The sequence below is a fragment of the Jatropha curcas genome, chromosome 5 (assembly GCF_041381405.1).
Source record: "Jatropha curcas cultivar XTBG-Jc1 chromosome 5, XTBG_Jcur_1.0, whole genome shotgun sequence".
Classification (NCBI taxonomy): Eukaryota; Viridiplantae; Streptophyta; class Magnoliopsida; order Malpighiales; family Euphorbiaceae; genus Jatropha; species Jatropha curcas.
The window spans coordinates 6,259,411-6,278,865 of NC_143155.1; the positions used below are offsets into that span (position 1 = coordinate 6,259,411).

Below are 19,455 nucleotides of genomic sequence, written 5' to 3' on the forward strand. Positions count from 1 at the left end.
GTTTGTGGCCCCTCAACCCTCTCTTTGTCAAATTCTTTCTCTTCTTCTTTCTTCTCTTCCTCAGACTCAAACTCTAGTGCTTTGGGGTCAACCACCAAGATGTCAATTACACCTGCAAAGATCTCCAAACTTGGGTATGTTTTCCCTCTGTGTTCAAATGGCTCTATTGGCAAACATGAAGAGGACTGCTCATTCGAATGGACAAAGCGTCCATCCATGTCCAACCAACTGTATGTACTTTATGGTGTGCTTCCAATTTAATATCCCAAGCCTAAGTGGTTTCTTTGTAGGGGTGGCCAAAATCTGATTTTTGGAACCATAATTGGTCTAAACCAGAACCAAAACCGGTCTAAATCGGTATAATTCCAGTTCCACCAATTTTGGAACCGTGAACCGGCGGTTCCAAAATCAGTCGAAACCGACAGTTCCAATTCAAGTTGGAACCGTCTAGAACCGTTCGAAACTGGTCGAAACCGTCTGGAACCATTCAAAACTGATCGAAATAATCTGAAATCGATCGAAACTGTCCGGAACCAGTCAAAACCGATTGAAAAATTCGACCGAAAAATGGCCAGAACTGTCGATTTTGGAACCGTTAAGGAACCGAAACCAAAATCAGAACCGTTCAATTCTAAACCGTAACCAAGAACCGTTAGTTTTCAGTTTGATTCCGGTTTTAAAAATTTTGGATCCAGAACTGTGGCCACGCCTATTTCTTTGAGTATGAATCTTAGGTAACTCCGTAATGCCTTGTTGATTCTTTCCAAGCCCTTTTCCTTCTTCATAATTCATCCTCTTCATGATGTTAGAGACAGTGAGCCCCATTTCAATACTCAACATGGCAATCTGAAAACCGGTCTTGGAGGATAACCTGCTTATCAACATTTATCGTAGCTACACTCCTCTCACTGGCAGTAGGAATGGTGATGACTTTACCATTAAAAGGAAATTTTATTTTTTGGTGTAGCGTTGATGGTAAACCTCCCAAGGAATGGTACCATGGATGCCCTCACGTCATGGCAAATGCTGGGGAATGCCAATTACAATGAACTCAGTCTCCATCACGAGCGGCCGCACCTTAACCACAGTTTTGAAAATGTCTTCCACCTGTCTCTTGGAGTCATCATAGGCTCTAATAATGACATCAGAATGTTTTAGATCGGACAATTTCATCTTGAACTTGGAAAGCAACTTCAACGGGCATAAATTCATGGCTGACCCATCATCAATCATCACATTACCGATTATCCTTCCTCTAACCTCAGCCTTTAAAAATAGAGGTTTAGTGTGATTCCTTCCTTTAGGAGGAAGCTCATCATTAGAAAAGGTGATTGTGAGGGGATTATGCTGAACTAACCCCACAAAATCAATTGTTGACATAGATGATGAAATTGATATCTCCACCATTGCTTTAAGTAGAGCTTCACGGTGTTTCTTTGATAAGACAAGTAGGTCCCGTATGCTTACATTCATATGGGTTCTCTTCAGCTGCTTTATCAAAGCATCGTCTTCTACATCTTTCTTTAGCACACTCGATGGGGAGGCCTTCTAATTTTCTTCCTTAAGCTTGATCATATTTGGTTGATATATCTGATCGCTTTAGGTCATATGATTCATAGCTCTCACTTCCCTCGCTCCTAACCCACACTTCTTCACTTTGGTTTAACCACTCTTCATCATTATCTCTTACATTAGCACCATTACATAGATCTGCTCCAATACCATCTCTCTCTCTTTCCTCCTCATCTTCCTTAAGTTCAGCCATCACCTCCTTGGGAGTTTTTCAAACTCAACCATATACAAGTTCTTAGGAGGTGGCACATTACGAAAATTAGGAAGTGGATTAGTCATCGTGCTTGGCCTTGCCTTTTTTGGAATAGTCACCTTGCCGTCATCTACTAAGTTTTAGATCTCGGGCCTCAATCGTACGCAATTGTCAATGCAATGACCTTTACTTTGGTGGAAGTGACAATTTGCATTCTGATCAAAATTCTTTAGCAAATTTGTTAGAGGAGGTCTCGGTGTGAGTGGTCGTAATAGACTTGCTGACTTTACTTTCTCAAACACTCTAGAGAGAGGAGTGCAGAAAAAAGAAAACATTCTCATTAGCATATTAGTGGCTCTCAGATCTAGAGTGGCCGCTGTTGTGTTCTTATTGGGGCTTGGGGTCTTAGCAGACAAATTTAACCCTTGGAACACGGATTTACTAAAATTTCCAACACGATTCCCATACACTTGTGAAACTTATATTAGTGGCATGTAATACAGCTTCTCACGAAAAGTCGGTAGAGTCCCCTTGATAAAAATCTTAATATGCTCTTTGGTATCTGGACGGTTCCTCATCTGTGTGACTTGGCTCTACACCTAGCCATGTAGTTAGTAAAGATCTCGTCTTCTTTCTGCACAGTCATTTGCAAATACCTCAAATTTACGCTCATTTGAAGGTTGTGAGCATATTCTTTTAGGAAAACGGTGGTGAGCTCATTCCAATCTCTTCTCACCTTCTTCTCGAGATTATAATACTAAGTTTGGGCAGACCTAAATAATGATATCCGAAACATTCTTAGAATTTCCCTCGACAACAGACCCGCCAACTCCACAATCGACTCGTATCACATGAGGTACACCTTCGGGTCACTATTACCATCATACTTTGCCAACTTCGGCATCTTGTAGGTCAAAAGGGTAGTTTGCTTTAACTTAAGCTCCTCATCATCATCGTTGTTGATGTCTATGTACTGGTCCATTCCCTTGGACTTCATAAAGACGTACAGCTTCTCAAGCTTCTTATCCAGCTTCTTATCCAGCTTTTAATATTTTTTTGACATCATTGGCTCATGCTCAGACTTCTTTGTAGGCATTTTCTTGGAGAAAAATTCTTCATCCTACCAAGTGTCATCAACATGCTTTTTTCTTTCAGACTCAACTTTAGCCTCTTTATCTTTAATTACTACTTGCTCATTACCCTTGTCAGAGCATAGGAGCTTTTCAAGGCTAGTTGCCACTATCTTTTTCAATCATCTTCTCAATTTCAAAAACGGGAATGCTTATCTCGGCCAATTTATCAACAGAGATAGAAGCTAGAACTAACAAATCTATTTGAACTGGAATATTTAATCTCAAAGCGGGAGCCCGAAGAACTAGTAGGTGAAGAATCAGGCAAATTAAAGGGGGTTGAAGGTTCTCCAACTCTAACAAGGTGATTGTCCGCTCTTAACAACGTACTTCTTATGGAGCTTTGTCCCTTCGAGCCAGTATCTTGACTGCATAAAACAAATATCAGCAAACATCACAAGATGCATGTATGCATGGATGCATGGATATGAATGTCATACAACAATGCAATCATACAATCACAACATTGTGAGATGCAACTAATGCTATATTCCATCATGGCTTTATCGTGACTGCTCAAATCCAAAGTCAGAGAAAGGCTCTTAAGAATTGTAAAGAGCAAAATGTGCCCTACTTAGTAGCCAAATACCTATAATGACCTTTTTACTTTCTTTTCTTTTTCTTGTACCCCTTTCTTTTTGCCTCAAGCATGATAACACTTGAACAGGGTTTTTCATTCATATATGCTTGAGATTTTCTTTTTTCTTTTTTTTCTTTTCTTTTCTTTTATTTATTGGCATTAATAATATTTGGCTCAACATATGCTCATTTCATTACTTTTCAAAAAGTGGACTTTTTACATTAATTGTTCTTTTGAGGCCCTAACTATTTACAATACTTCAAACCTCAAAGGCTAAGAGCTTTGATACGTCTTCGCATCCTCTAGAGTGACGTGGTCAATTTCCACAAGGCGGTTGGCGATATTGCGTATGAGTATAAATCGCGCCTACACACCTTGGAAGAGAGTTATAGCTTCAAGTTGCACTTACTCTATTTCAAGCAAGAGTTGATGGACCTCTTCCAATCGATCCTCCTTTAATGGAGTTATGATCGAAGGAGCTTCCCTCTTAAGCATTTAGGCTTTGGCCTTGAGATCACAATTGGAAAGAGCTCTTTTAGATTGTTTTGATTCAACACCTCTCTTAAGTCCTTCGCCCTTTGGCACTTTGATCGTCGAGATCAAGCCATGACAGAATATACCAAAATGGCTACAAGAAAATAAGTTAATTGATGCATGATTAAAGCACAACACAAACATTTATATACAAACAAAGGGGACGGGAGTTGGGAAATGCATGATCTCCACCCTTATATCTCCCACACATGATTCAAGGTCAATGTCTCTTTTCTAAACCCTAGGACAAATATGTTGGGCCTATAAACCATCATGGGATTTTGGACCGACGTCTCTCACATTTATTATATGAATGCCACAAACATAATTTTATTAAGGTATTTCCTAAAAGAAGGAACTAAGGTCAACGATATGAGCTTTGGTCGGGCTTTATTTAAATCTTGGGTTCTATAAGAGAAAATTGGTTGTTTCCTCCCTTTTGCTTTTGGTTTAAACAAAAGGAGATAACCGATTGTGTCAATTCTTTTGATATACCAAATGGTACTTGACTTATGGGTAGTGGATATTAGTGGCGAATCCAAATAGTCGAGTAGAGTGAAAGGATCATAACCCCAAATATCACCTTTAAGGTTTAGGGTAGAAAGGAAATTAAGAAGAGATAAATGCATGAATGACATTGTATAAGAACAAAAGGTAAACTCAATTTAAAGTTAATGACATTATTAAAGATTGTGAATAGTTACACAACTTTCGGAGCCAACTCTCTTATTCGAACACAAAACTGAAAACCAGAGATTATGGGTTCAATCCCCAGCAGAGTCGCCAGGCTGAGGACGTGTGATTTTTCCATGGGAAGAAAGAAACGAATTGAATGGGCAAGGTTGGTTTTATTTAAAATTGGTTTTCTTTATTAATCCATTTGTTAATCCTCAGAAAATGGTTTTCTTACTTTGGTAAGAATTTTTACTTTTGGAGTCGCCACCCTTATTAGGAAAAATTCTCGAATTAGTCAATTTTTTAGAATTGACTAACTTGGTTTTAAACTAGAGATTGGGTTCGGGAGTTAGATATGATAGGGGAAGGTGTTAGGCACCCTATCGCCCACTTAAACCGGCCTCCTCGTTGTCCAAAGATTCACAATAACTCAAGTAATGCAATTAACTGTAAATGAGGTGAAAATACTCTTTGATGCATTTTTAGAAAACTATGTCAATCACACAATTGAATGAAATATTAAGCATAAAATCATAAAGTAAATCATTAACAAAGATGGAGGGAGGAGAAAAGAGTTACAAACCATTCCTAATTGTTACAATCTACCCATTACCCTTCAAATTTCCCATTTCCCCAACTAACTATTACATACAAGCATTTATTGAGATCAATCAAGATCTTTTTATATCTTGTAATGATAAAACATTAAAACATAATAAGAAAGATAAAGCATCCATACAAATAACATAAACACAAAGGCAAACATTATTCTCAAAACTAAAGATCATACATCCTACCCATCATCACTCAAACATACACAAAATGAAGATATGATGCATGTACAATTTACAAGATTGACAAAAAAAGGGGTTAGCATAATAATAAACATAAGGCATTAAATAAAGGCATAAAATTAAAAGGACAGAATAATAAATGTTGCAAAAGTAAATAACAATATTTAAAAGACGTGAATCTAAATGGTTAACCAAGGTTTAAGCTCATGGTCTTGATGCTCATCAAGGATGATGAACAAATTCACCAATCATTGCTCTCAATCTTGCTTTATTGTTTGTTGGATCCATTTGTGACCAAATATGCATCCCAAACCTTTTAAGGTTGGAGCTTGGTCACTGGATCTCTGAAATAGGGCATTTATTGATTTTTAAACACTTTCAACCTCTGAAATGAAGGGCCTAATGCCATAGGGGGCTATGGCGTGCACCACATAGGTGTGGTGTGCGCCTGACGTAGTGGTATAAGGCTCTTCCGAAATCAGGAAGGTTTTAAGTGAATAACAGGTCAAGAACAGAGGATCTAGGCTCATGTGGCATTAGCCACTGACTCAGGCTGTGCGCTACAGAGGCACAAAGATCCTTTATTGGTTGTTCCTCAGTTTCTCTCTCAACCAGACTCAAAAGAGGTGTTCAAAGCCCCGAAAAGAGAAGGAAAAAGGCGAAAGAATAAGATTAAGGTTCTCAAAAACTACCTTTGATTATTTCTTTGAAGATTTGTTCAAAAATGGATGAAGGAACCCAAACACTTGGTCCTTGATCTAATAGCCTGAGATCCAAGATTAAGGTGTATGTTTTTTTTTTATCATTAATTGATCTTAGAGGGTTTTGATTGAATAAATCACAAATCTCAATCTTGGATCAAATGTTAACACTAGTTTCCTTTGAATCTTTATGTTGAGTTTTAAAAATGCAAGAGTCTCCACTAACTTTCAAAAAAATCTCCCTTTTGGCTCACCCCCCAATGCCTATTTATAGGCATTTGAGGATGGGTGTCCCTATTTAGGGCTGACGTGGCAAAAATGCCACTGTCTGGCCTCGCAATGGGACTGGGCTCACTTTTATTAAAATGGATCGGGTAGCACCTAAGTTGAGGTGGTGCACCGAGAAGTGTGCCGGGTGGGCCCGATGTGCTTCTCGAGCCCGATTTCATCGTGAAATGCCTGGTCACTCGAAAATATAAAAATGGTTAAACACATAGATAATCTCAGCCGCGGACCACTGGTCTAAGAACCAAGGTGGTCGAAAATCCTGATCCAATTTTATACAAAAAACGGTGTATCGTCACTGAATCTTTTAGGAGAAAAATTTGAGCGTCTGCGCAATCACAGGATTAAAATCATACATCCATAAACACTAAACATTCATTCATTCACAAATGATCAAATGATGCATATTCTAACTGTAATAGTTGACAAATGAAAGGTTAGTACAACAATAATCATAATACATTAAGTTAAGAATGCATAAATTTAAGAGACGGAATAATAAAGTGCTTGAAAAGTAAAGGACAGTAATTAAAAGGCAAGAATTTAAAGGATTGAACAAGACTTAAGTTCATGACCTTGATGTTCATCATGAATCAACAACAAATACTCCAATCATTACTCTCAATCTTGTTTATTATTGTTTATTTGATCTATTTGTGGATAAAAATAAATTCCAGACCACTTAAGGTTGGAGCTTTGCAACTAGATCTCCGTATCAGGGCCATTTTTATTGATTGTTTACATTCTGAACCTCTAAAATGAAGGGCCTAGCACCACAAGGGGCAGTGGCATGTGCACATGAGTGTGGCATGCGCCCACATAGTGGCGCAAGGCCCTTCCTAGATTAAGAAAGCTTCAGGCAAGAACAGAGTCAAACAGGGGATTCTGGATCAAAGTGGCGTGACCCACAAGCTAGAAGTACATAGTAAAATGTGTGAACCTACAGATTATGAATGGGTTGATTTTGTATGGTTTAATATAAATCCATGGATCAAATAGATGATAAATAGTAAAATACTTTTGAATAAAATATAACTATTTGAGGAAACTTACCAAAAAAAACTACATATACCTAGAAGTAAAATTGTACAATACTTTTTACAAATTATAAATATATTTTAATAACAATATTAAAATCAAATTTCTTAACTTCATTGTCATGCCCGATCCTAATCACCAGAGGAATTGTCCGCTTTGGATCAAGCCAAATCCCCCATACAAGATTGGCAAGACCCGCACGGTTTTATCCCATAGGTGAAATGGAAAACTTCCCAGGAGGTCACTCATCCTAAGATTTCTGTTAAGCGAGCACGCTTAACCCTGGAGTTCTTCCAACTATCCAGCTATTCCACCAAAAGGCGCCTCTAATGATTAATTTGCCCCTTTTCGATATATGATTCGATTCATTCCTGTGTCCCACATTCCACTACCCTAACTAGCCTGCCATCCTAGAAGCTAGCCAAGAGCTTCGCTCTACCCGCCTAAATCATGCAAACATGCTCCAAAAATAGTAAATAAAATATTAAATATGCATAGTAATTTTTCTGAACTAAAATAATACCAAGTCCCGGACCGATGGTACTATTCACAGACCGGTAAATCACTGTTACCGACACTAAAAGAAAATCAGACTGTTACATTCATCATCATAATCATTACGAAGATGACTTGATTGATCCAACCCATTATATCTTCAAACCCACTGGATTGAGTTTGATTGAGTTTGATCTCCTATTGAATCAAGTTGAAACAATTATAATTATTTCAATAATAATATTAAAGTCAAATTTCTAAACATCATCGTCATAATCATTATAAAGATGACTCGAACAATTCAATCTATTATATCTTCAAACGTCTAATGAATTTAGTTGGATTGCACAAATCAAATATGGTTAAGGCTAGTCACATGAAATCTTAGGAGCTATCACTTTCAACGACAAGAGCATTAATCCCAATTGATTTTGCCAACTTCTATTTGTCTATTATGAATAGTGGCTTTGTATAGTTTGTTTTTTATGCTAAATTCTAGTTTAATTGCAATATATATCATGCAAAATCAGTCTTACTAAAAAAATGGAAACATAAAAAACTTTTTAGTTTGATACGATTAATTAAAATGACTCCTTAATTAATTCGATATTCACATTTATCATTAATGAAATACTATTAATTATTTAACTCTTGTAAAAATTTAAAAGACTATTAATTGCATTAACAATTAACAACATAATATTAATCAGTATTTATGAGATAATTAAATTAAAAAATTAACTAAAATCATTATATATTTTTTTAAATGAGATATAATTTAATTCTAATTAAGCAAATAAGTCTTTTAACTTTAGGCCACAATGATAAATTGGTTTATGCTTTTGTATATTCATGTCGATATAAATAAATAGATGCATCCATCTAAAATGGTTTTCTATGTAAGTTGTTCATTTATGTTATTCATAAAGTTAGATTATATTAATTTTTAACTGAGACATGACTATAATGTAATTATCTAATCCTCGTATATTTATATAATACTAGTCTTTTTATAACATACATTTCACATTGACTATACTCGCTATTCATACTCATTCAATTTTTTATGTCCTTTTTACTTATTATTTATATTCATTTTTATTTTTTAATATTTAATATTAATTATAATTTTTATCTTATATTATTTAAATTTTTATAATGTTAAAATAAAATTTCATATAAGATTAATGTGAATATGACGATTAATTAATAAAACAACAGAGTGTGTATATACACACACATTTTAACTTAATTTATATCGTCATTTATCTAAAATTCATCATAACTACAATATCACCTAATAAATATGTTTCAATATATATAGATATATAGATATAAGAATAAGATATTACATATATTTTTAAAATTAATATTTTCAACTATTCATTATCCTACACATACATATATTCATTTTATTCAAAAATAAATTTTAAAAGTAAAAATTTTAAAATTTTAAAAGACTTAATTTTGCATATTCATTCTATTTGAAAATTTGTTATAATATACTTTTTTTTCTTTTTTTTATCTCTCTCCTAAATAAAATATTTTAAATTATAATAAAATAGAATCAAATATTTAAAAAATAAATTTATAAAATAAAATATAAAATTTTCAAATGTCTCATTATCATATATATTTATGAAAAAATAATATTTCCATACTATTTTTCTTTTAAAAGAAAATATCGTGTGTTCTATTAAATATCTATGTTATACTAAATATCTAACCACATTATATCTTTGAGAAAATAAACTTATTTTGATATTAAAAATTCGTAAATTATTTTTTCATGGTTTTTTCTTTATAATTGAAATATTTATATTATTTTATATAATAATTTAAATTACACAAATGTTAAAAGAAAAAATTAGGAACATACTCCAGTATTAGAATACAATAAATAATTACATGTACTATAAAAATTAAAGTTTAAATAAATACTCATGGATAATATTCAAGAAAAATATGATTGTTGATTGATTAGTAATTAATTCATTTTGAAATTGAGAAATAATTGAATGTAACCGAGATTTAATCGAATATAAACTTTTTAAATCAATTAATAAAAAATTATTAACAAAATTCAATATATATATATATATATATATATATATATATATATATATATATATATAATCCTAAAGTAAAAAAAAAAAAAAAATCTTTAAAAGCTGATTCGGCACTCTACTTTTTCAGCATTCACTTTTTTCTTTTTTTACAAAATTTTAATTTTTTAATCTCTTTTCTTAACATTTGTTTTTCCTTTTTTTTAATAAAATTTGTAATCTATCTATTTCAAAAAGTTTGAACCTCTTACTATCATATCTTATTTCAATAGAAGAAGAGTTTCAAATTCGAATAAGCTTATATTCTTCCTATTGTTTCCTAAAATTGAAAAACACTGGAAAATTTATCTTGCTATAAGTTTGTTAATCAAAACAATTTTTGCATCTTCTTCCTCATCACCATTTTCTATTTCCAAATGCCGGAAATCAATTCCTAAGAACATTGTATCAGTCATGCTCCTAGCAACTTAAACACTAGCCTATAACCACTAGCTCAGTTAGTTTCGTCTCATTTTAGTTAATGCTGATTTTCTCTTTTAGCAATTTTGTTAATTTTGTAGCTCTACATGCTTTATATTAGAAGAGGTTTAATTTCTTTTTTTGGTCATAATTATTTTTTTGCAGCAAATTAAGTTTATTTAGTTGCTTCTATTTTCATGGATACAAGTTTTCTATAAGAGAAAGGCATTGGTATCAATTGTTGAGGCCTCCATTGCAGAATCAGTTTGTGAAAAACAAGTTAGAAATACATATATTCATTGTACGTTAGGTATCACCCTGTTATTTTGTTGTCATAGTTACTCTCTTTTTAAATCATTATAACTTTTTTAATTTTTTTATATTAACTAAATTTATAGGAGTTCCTAATTGACTCAGTTTCTAATACATTCGTATTAGAACTCCAATCTCTAACAGGATCTTCAATGTAGCTATATCTTATATTAAGCACTAACAGTAGAAATGTGATGTAGTCATTATACAAACATGAAAGGCAGCTTGCGAATCCACTGCTCCTACAAAAGTTGTTATTCCAGCTGAAACATTTTTGACAGGCCCTGCTGTATTTTAAAGGCCATGCGCAGGGCCTGTGATTTTTAAGGTGCAAGGGTGTGTAAAGGCCAACACTAATCTTAGCGAATATACTTCAAAAGAATGGATGTCCTTTGAATATATCAACGATTTAACTTTGACTGGTAAAGGAACTTTCAACAGCCAAGGAGCTGCCATTTGGGAATATAATGACTGTAAAACAAATAAGGATTGCCAGAAGCTTCCTGCTGTAAGCATCTAATTAATCAATTATGTTCCTATTTTTAATTATATATAGTATTGAAATGATTTGCGGTATTGTTTTAGCTGCTTAAGTTCCATAAAGTGAATAATTCAGAAGTTTCTGAGATCCCTCCCTCAATAGCATGTTCTTACACTACCATGTTGTAAAATGTTAGAATGCTTCCTTCCACAGTCTCACCATAACTGCTCCAGATGAGAGTCTAAACACCGATGGCATGCATATAAGCAATTCCAGTTTTATCAGTGTCACTAACATTATGATTGAAACTGGTGATGATTGCATCTCAATCAGAGACAGAACCACAAATCTTACAGTTTCTCAAGTTACTTGTCGCCTAGGACATGGAATCAGGTAATTAACTTTTTCTTTAAAAATTTTCTATTCTTGGTACTTCCCATTTTTAAGAATAATATTATGAAATTTTCAATTTCTTTTTTTGTCATTTTGGTCTAGTCCTTGAAGCCTTGGCAAATATCCTAATGAGGATGATGTGAGCGAGATTGTTATGATTCACTGCACATTTCAAACACTACAAATGGTGCCAAAATCAAAAAATATTTCGAATCAGATCCCAACAATGCTTGTGGCATCGTTTACTAGGATATTATCATAAACCATGTAAAGAACCCAATTATCATAGATCAGAAATGCGATATCAAAGATAAGGAGGTAATTAATTCAGGGAATCTTATCAATAAAAAGATGAATTCTTATGATAACATTTATTTGAAGTGTTGTATAATATTATGCAGGCGCAACCATCTGATTCTAAGGTGAAGGTTAGTGATGTTCATTTCAGAAACATTAAGGGCACATCAATTTCAGTTGTAGCAGTCGATTTACAATGCAGCTCAGCATTTCCTTATGAAGGAGTAGAACTTTCTTATACAAAATTAACCTACATAGGCAATAAACCTTCAACTGAATCTGCTTCATGTTCCAATGCAAAAGTGACCTGTGCGCAAAACAAAATCCAACAATTACTTGCACTTAATGTTTATATATATTTGGATTGTTTTTACTTACATTTTAATTTCCAATTTTGAGCTTACATAAATCATTTTACGTGTAAGCAACAACCTTAAGGCTTATTTTACGTCACTTTGTGACCTACTTCATTGCAAGATTTTTGCATGCTGCTAATTGCAGTATAATTCTTATATGACTAGTCTTTTTATGACATGCGTTGCACGTTGACTATATTCGTTATTCATACTCATTCAATTTTTTATGTCTTTTTTTACTTATTATTTATACTCATTTTTATTTTTTAATATTAAATATTGATTATAGTTTTTATCTTACATCATTTAAATTTTATAATGTTAAAATAAAATTTCATATAAGATTAATGTGAACATAATGATTAATTAATAAAACAGCAGTGTGTATATACACATACATTTCAGCTTAATTTATGTTGTCATTTATCTAAGACTAGTATCTTTTATATTCATTGATACTAATTGCACTTACTCGTTACATTTACTATTTTAGAACATATAAAATAATTGCATTAGAATATAACGTTGAATTATATAATAAATTTTTAAATAAGAATTAATAGATAAAAATTAATTTCTTCTAAAAAAAATAAAAATTTAGTTAAGAGATTAAGAGTAAAATAATTAATTAATATCTCTAAAAACAAAGGAGAATGATAAAGTAAAGAGTTTTTATTAATTGAACTCTATTAATAAATTGTAGTAAATCAATATATATCACTACAAAAAAAACGCCATTTTGCAACCGATTTTCGTGACCGCCCAGTATCAGTCGCAATATGGCGATGATGTTGCAACCATTTCCTATGAAAGTTGAAGTCACAGACATTTATACTCATGATAGGTTTGCGACCAATCTCCGATAAATTTCGCAACGGATTTGATACTGACTGTAGATCCGTCGCAAATTCTAGCGCTAATAACTCCCGCCAGTTTAGTTTTTGTTTTGCGACTCAATTGTGATGAATTTGAGATCGATTTTGCGACAGATGTGCATCCGTTTCACATTCCATCACTAAAATGCGCGCTGCAGTTTAGTGCTAATTTTAGTTGCTGGTTTGCAAGGGATCAGTGAAAGATTTGCGACCGATATTTTTAAGACCGATTGTGGTGGTCGCAAGTCAGACGCAATTTCTTTGAGTATAAAATGACATTGCAGGATTAAAAATTACGATCAATTTTTAAGTTTACCGTGTCGGTCACAAAAAGTTAGGGCTTTATAATGCCTTGGTCGCCTTGGGCGCGATCGCAGCGTGCCTCTCCCCTTCTTTCTCCTTTTCCAGCAGCTGCGTCTCCTCTCTGTGCAGCGATGATCACCGGAGAAGCCACTGCGGTAAAGTTAACAGCTTGGAATTCGTCCTCCATTCATTGCCGCTTTCTTAGTGGGCTTCTTGTCAAAGACCGGCCATCTCCACGAGTGGCGGTAAATCTCCTCTGTGGCTCGCACCGTTGCAAGTCGCCATAACGGGTATGCCCCTGTTTATTATTAACGTTTTTTTTTTCTTTTGTTTATGCCATAGCAGGTTGTTTACAAATAATTTGATAGCAGGTTTATGTTTCAGTAGAAAAAAAAAACTACAGCCAGTAAATAAACAAAAAAAAAAAAAAACAAGTTCTGCGTATGAGCATAAAGTGGATAATTTTTTTTGTTTTATTTTTTGGATAATTTTTTGTTCTATATGAGCATAAATTGGCATCAATTGAATTTGATTTATTTTTTGATTTATTAATTTTGAAAAAAAAAACTGTAATTCTACTGTATAGAAAAGGAAAAAAAACTGTAATTTGGAAAAAGAGTTTCTTTGTTAGGTACAAACTGTCCATGAACGAGACCTAATTAAAGCAGATGCATGGAATTTCTTCATTAAGGCATATAATTATTACTAATTGATGACTGACAATACAAAATATATAATGAACTTAGACATATTAATTTGTTGTTTGTTGTTAATTAGTAGACGTTAATTATTGGCAATTGAGAAGTAATTATCATCCACGAGACTTAATTTGGCAGCCAAATTAAATAATTTTAATTAGTAATCTACTACTAAAATAACAATAGGAGTTCTATTAATTGTTTTTTTTATTAATAAAAGCATTATGTATAACTAGATAAATTAATTTCAAGTTGGAGATAATTCATTTTTAACCAAAGAAATTGTTCCTGTCCTAAAATGACCTTTATGACAAAACTATTAAATTTAAATTTGATCTCTCTTCTTCAATTGAAGCTTTAATTAGGGAAGTTAAAACTCTAAATATTTAGAGAGTTAAAAATAAAAAATAAAATGAAAAGAGAATCACTTTATGTTGATTTATTTTTTTCAAATTTATTGAAATTTATTTTTTTGAAATTACTTATGTTGATTTGTGTTTTTATTTGAGTGGAAATCGCATGAATGATGCGTTTGAGTTAGAAGCCTGTAGTGGCCATTTTGACTTTTGGAGAATGTTAAGATGATATACAAGTGTTTATATAACTGTGTTTAGACTTGAGATTTGATTATGTTATGCTGAAGTGCTGCTGAAATTTTTTTAAAAACTGAATATGAGGAATCGTATACTTAGTTACTCTAAGTTAACCTAAGTGAGAAATAATAACCTTAGTGAGTTTACATATATATAGTTACCCTCATTATAGAAATAAACTTAGTAAGTTAGAAATGAAAATAGAACATTACTTTTGGCATGTTTTAAGGATGACTTAGGACTAACGCAATTACATATAATTTGCCCTTTATAAACAGAATGTTAATTACGTAAAAAAAAATAAAAAAAAATAAAGCGGACTAATCGAGATTGGATATACTATAGTTATGAGGTTGATGGGATTTTAAACAAGAATTCTTGCAAAGATTGGAATCGTTTATACAGTTTACAGTTGGTACCCAGTTGTATAGATGGTAATTCTTAGATATCAATACAATTAAACTTCAATTATACAAAAATAGGTTCATGGAAAATTATTACGAATGGATACATCATGGTGAACCTCGAGTTTCCAGTGGGTCAGGCCATTCTATTTCTGTAAGTTCAGAAGGTCAGCTTTTGCAATTTCAATATGGTAATCGATGCAATGATATGGTAGTCGATGCGGGTAGAGCGGAATTCCATTGGGACAATATGGAAGAATCGTCAAACTATGCAGCACAACAATTGTTTGACATGCTAAGAGCAGCTAATAGTGAACTGTGGCCTGGATGCAAGAATCATTCAGTTCTATCTGTAGTGGCATGATTACTGTACATGAAAGCGAAGCATCATTTTTCAGAAAGGTGTTACGATGATTTTCTGCAGTTAGCAAAAGAAATGTTGCCTGAAGGCCATTCAATGGTGGATAATTTTTACCAGACAAAAAAATTAGTTCGGGGATTAAGACTACACGTGGAAAAGATTGATTGTTATCGAAATAATTGTATGAGATAATGGGGTGTTGCTCCGAATTAAGAGAATTTAAGTTTTGTAATCTTCCAAGATATCAATGGCGGGGTCAATGAACTGGTAGAATATAAAGAGAGAAGGTTTTCAATAAGATGTATTATTTCCCTTTTGTTCCTCGCCTTCAAAGGTTATATGCATCTAAGGCAACAGCTAAACACGTGAGATGACATGCTTTGCATGAATATGAGGATGCTATAATGACTCATCCGTCAGAAACTGAAGCCTAGAAACACTTTGATAACAATCATCCTATGTTTGCTGCTGAGATGAGAAATGTGAGATTGGGGCTTTGTACTAATGGGTTTTAGCTGTTTGGCCAATCAAGACAACAATATTAATCATGGCCTGTCACTGACACACCATATAATCTACCATCCTCAATGTATATGAAAGATGAATACATGTTTTTGTGTGTTATTGTACCTGGCCTTAATAATCCAAAATACAAAATTAATGTGTTTCTACAACCTTTGATTGCCAAACTTAATTATTCATCACTTCAATACATTCATTTAAATATATCAACTTCTAATGTTCTAACCATTAAATAAGTCCAAGTTTATCTCCCAATATATATACACCAAAATAATTTACAATAACATGCTTAAGTTATAAATGAAATAATACAGTCTCCAAAAATGTAATACTTATACATGCCATAATTTTTAGTTACATAAAATACTAATCAACTACCAAAAGGTCTCTTCAACTCTGATGCTACTCTTCAGGTCTTTAAGCAGCAAGCACAATCTCCAACCTGCGCGTGATAAAATCAACGCGCTGAGTATAAAACTCAATGGTGCTCATAAAACACAACAAACCAATGTTGTGATGACAACATACTTAAAAACAATCATTTATATACATAAAATCATTAAATTTGAACATGCAGTACATATGCACACCAACACATCATGCTTTAGAAATTCATTTGATATCATAAATAAGTTGTGGTAAATTAAGAGTTATTAACATAATGTGATCTCATTTATTTCACTTCCTTAAAAATATTGTATAAGGGCTCACATACACTTAGGAGAAAAAGAAGCAGATAAGTTTTCATAGCTTATTCACAATGGCCTTAGGTCGCCAACCTTTTCATAACATATAGAGCGCGTCCGCCCTAACATAAGACACCCACGTGCCTAGCATATGATCATAGCTTCTTATCATAATGGCATCAAATGCCGAGCATGCTCATCATACATAATAAAATCAAATCATGCATCAAATCCACACCAAGTATATTAGAGCCCAAAAACATTTCTCATAAAATTCATTTTCTTTAGTCTTCTCATAATAAAAACTTAATTTAAACTTAAGTAATTCATAAAAATTCTCATACTTAAACAAAATGACTTAACATAGAAAATTTCCAGCATAAAAATAACATGGACCTTTGCTGTGTTTTTAAAACATAACCGGAGCTATGGGTCTCCAAATTAAATGAAATTAGAGTCGTTAGAAAGCTAAGACAAAATCCTACAAATTTTATGAAGGGATCACAGCCCAGATCAATATGGAAGATAACAAAACAAAGCTAGGAACACAGACTGACAGACCAGACCTGATTCAGCAGAACCAAGTCCATTGTTTCTTGAATTCCTACTAAACCCCATACTCAAATTAAGCCAATCCAGAACGAGAGAATTCTCAAGACACAGGGCAACAACTTTTATGAAGAACTCAGAACCTAATCTTGTCATTATAGTGGTCACAATGGGCACTAAATTCAGTGATGCATGTGGCCCGACACAAACAGAGTCAGTTTGGGTGTTTCAGCCATACGTTGAGTTATATATCTCCAAATTGGACACACAAGGGTGGGTTGGAAAGATAAGAGATAGACCTACAACTTTTATGAAGGACTCAGACACAAATGGAAACTAGAAAGGACCGAAAAATGGTCCTAAATCTCACTCAAAATCTCGTTTTTCCCAAATTCAGTTTACTTGAGCCATGAAAGGAACATGAACCACAAAGATACAAGGTAGAAATGTCTACCACAACATAAATACTCATCAAACATCATCCAAGAGCATGTAATGGCAACCAAAATTCAACAAACCAATCATTTCATACAAAATCTCAAAATATACACATAATAGCATAAAGGCACAAAAATCAAAATTTGAGTAAGGTAAGTGTGTTTATGAACACTAACCTTCAAAACAAGCTTTAATAAGCTTTAATCAAAGCTTCTCAAGCTTTGGTCTTGCCTTTATCCTTATTAGAAGGCTCTCCACCCTCTACATGGAAGAAACTCAAAATCAAACAAAGAAAACAAAGCAAAGAAGTAATTGGAGCATGATTAAGCATGTATATGCTAAAAGACAAATCTAAATCCAAAAATAATTCACTTATCATAAAATTACTTACTTGACCCAAGTAGGAAAATCACCAAATTCCTTGAAATTAGTCACCAAAGATTACTTCTCTAGCTTCACTCTCTAAGATTTATGCCTTAAATCAAGTTGGATGGGAGTTTACTAAGTAGGAATTGAAGAAAATGAAGAAGAAGAAGAAGAAGAAGGAGGAGGAGGAGAAGGAAACGTGTATGGAGAAGAAGAAGGCAAAAGTTGGTGCTCAATAATTGATAGTTGCTTTATTAAAGCAACTAAGGGGGTATTTTGGTCTTTTCTCCAAATTGGAGGGTATTTTGGTCTTCTCTCCAAATATTCTCCAATTAAATTCCTTCAAAATATTATTTATCTCCACAAAAGTCTCTAATTTATTCCATAAAAATAATTCCTCAATTTTCCTCCATAAAAAAAAAATAATTGCTCAAATTTCCTTACTTAATATAACACCATAATTCAATATTCACTAAGTATCTAAATTCTCCAAAAATATTCCTTACTTACTTTCTACCCATAAAAACCATGCATACATGCTCCAAAAATGTTAAATAAAATATAAAACATAAATAGTAACTTTTCGGACAAAAAATAATACCAACTTCCGGACCGGTGGTACTATTCACAGACCGGTAAACTACTATTAAAACACAGGAAAAAAAAATGGGGCGTTACAATTCTCCCCCCTTAAAGAATTTCATCCTCGAAATTCACCTGAATTAAACAACTGAGGATGTTGTTGTCTCATAATCTCTTCACTTTCCCAGGTAGCTTCTTCGGTCTTATGGTTTCTCCAAAGAACCTTTACCAATGGAATTCTCTTATTCCTTAGTTCCTTAATTTCCTTAGCAAGTATCCTCACTGGCTCTTCCTCATAAGTTAAATCTGGCTCTATAGTCACAGAGTCCACTGATATTACATGTGATGGGTCGGACCGATACCTCCTCAACATAGATACGTGGAAAACATTATGTATCTTATCCAGGTCTGGTGGTAAAGCTAGTCTATAGGCTAATGGACCCACACGCTCAATGATCTCATATGGACCAATGAACCTAGGACTAAGCTTACCCTTTCTTCCAAATCGCAATATCTTTTTCCACGGAGATACCTTAAGGAAAACCTTATCTCCCACTGCATACTCTATATCCTTCCTCTTCAAATCCGCATAAGATTTCTGACGATCTGAAGCTGCTTTCAATCTATCTCTGATAATTCTGACCTTTTCCTTTGTATCTCGAATCAAATCTGGACCTACCATCTTGCCCTCACTCAATTCTGACCAACACAGTGGAG

The 19,455-nt window shown here is 33.3% G+C and overlaps 1 long non-coding RNA gene and 1 pseudogene across 1 annotated transcript; one reads left to right on the forward strand and one right to left on the reverse strand.

The window, feature by feature from the left end:
• Positions 1 to 8,884: 8,884 nt before the first annotated feature.
• On the forward strand, positions 8,885 to 15,598 carry LOC149496137 (exopolygalacturonase-like; annotated as a pseudogene).
• Positions 15,599 to 16,359: 761 nt separating this feature from the next.
• LOC149496138 (uncharacterized) lies at positions 16,360 to 18,364 on the reverse strand. Its single transcript, XR_016321048.1, has 3 exons — positions 18,182 to 18,364; positions 17,967 to 18,051; positions 16,360 to 16,559 (listed from the first exon to the last, which is right to left on the reverse strand). It is a non-coding gene; the product is annotated as an uncharacterized LOC149496138 (long non-coding RNA).
• Between the last annotated feature and the right edge of the window lie 1,091 nt (positions 18,365 to 19,455).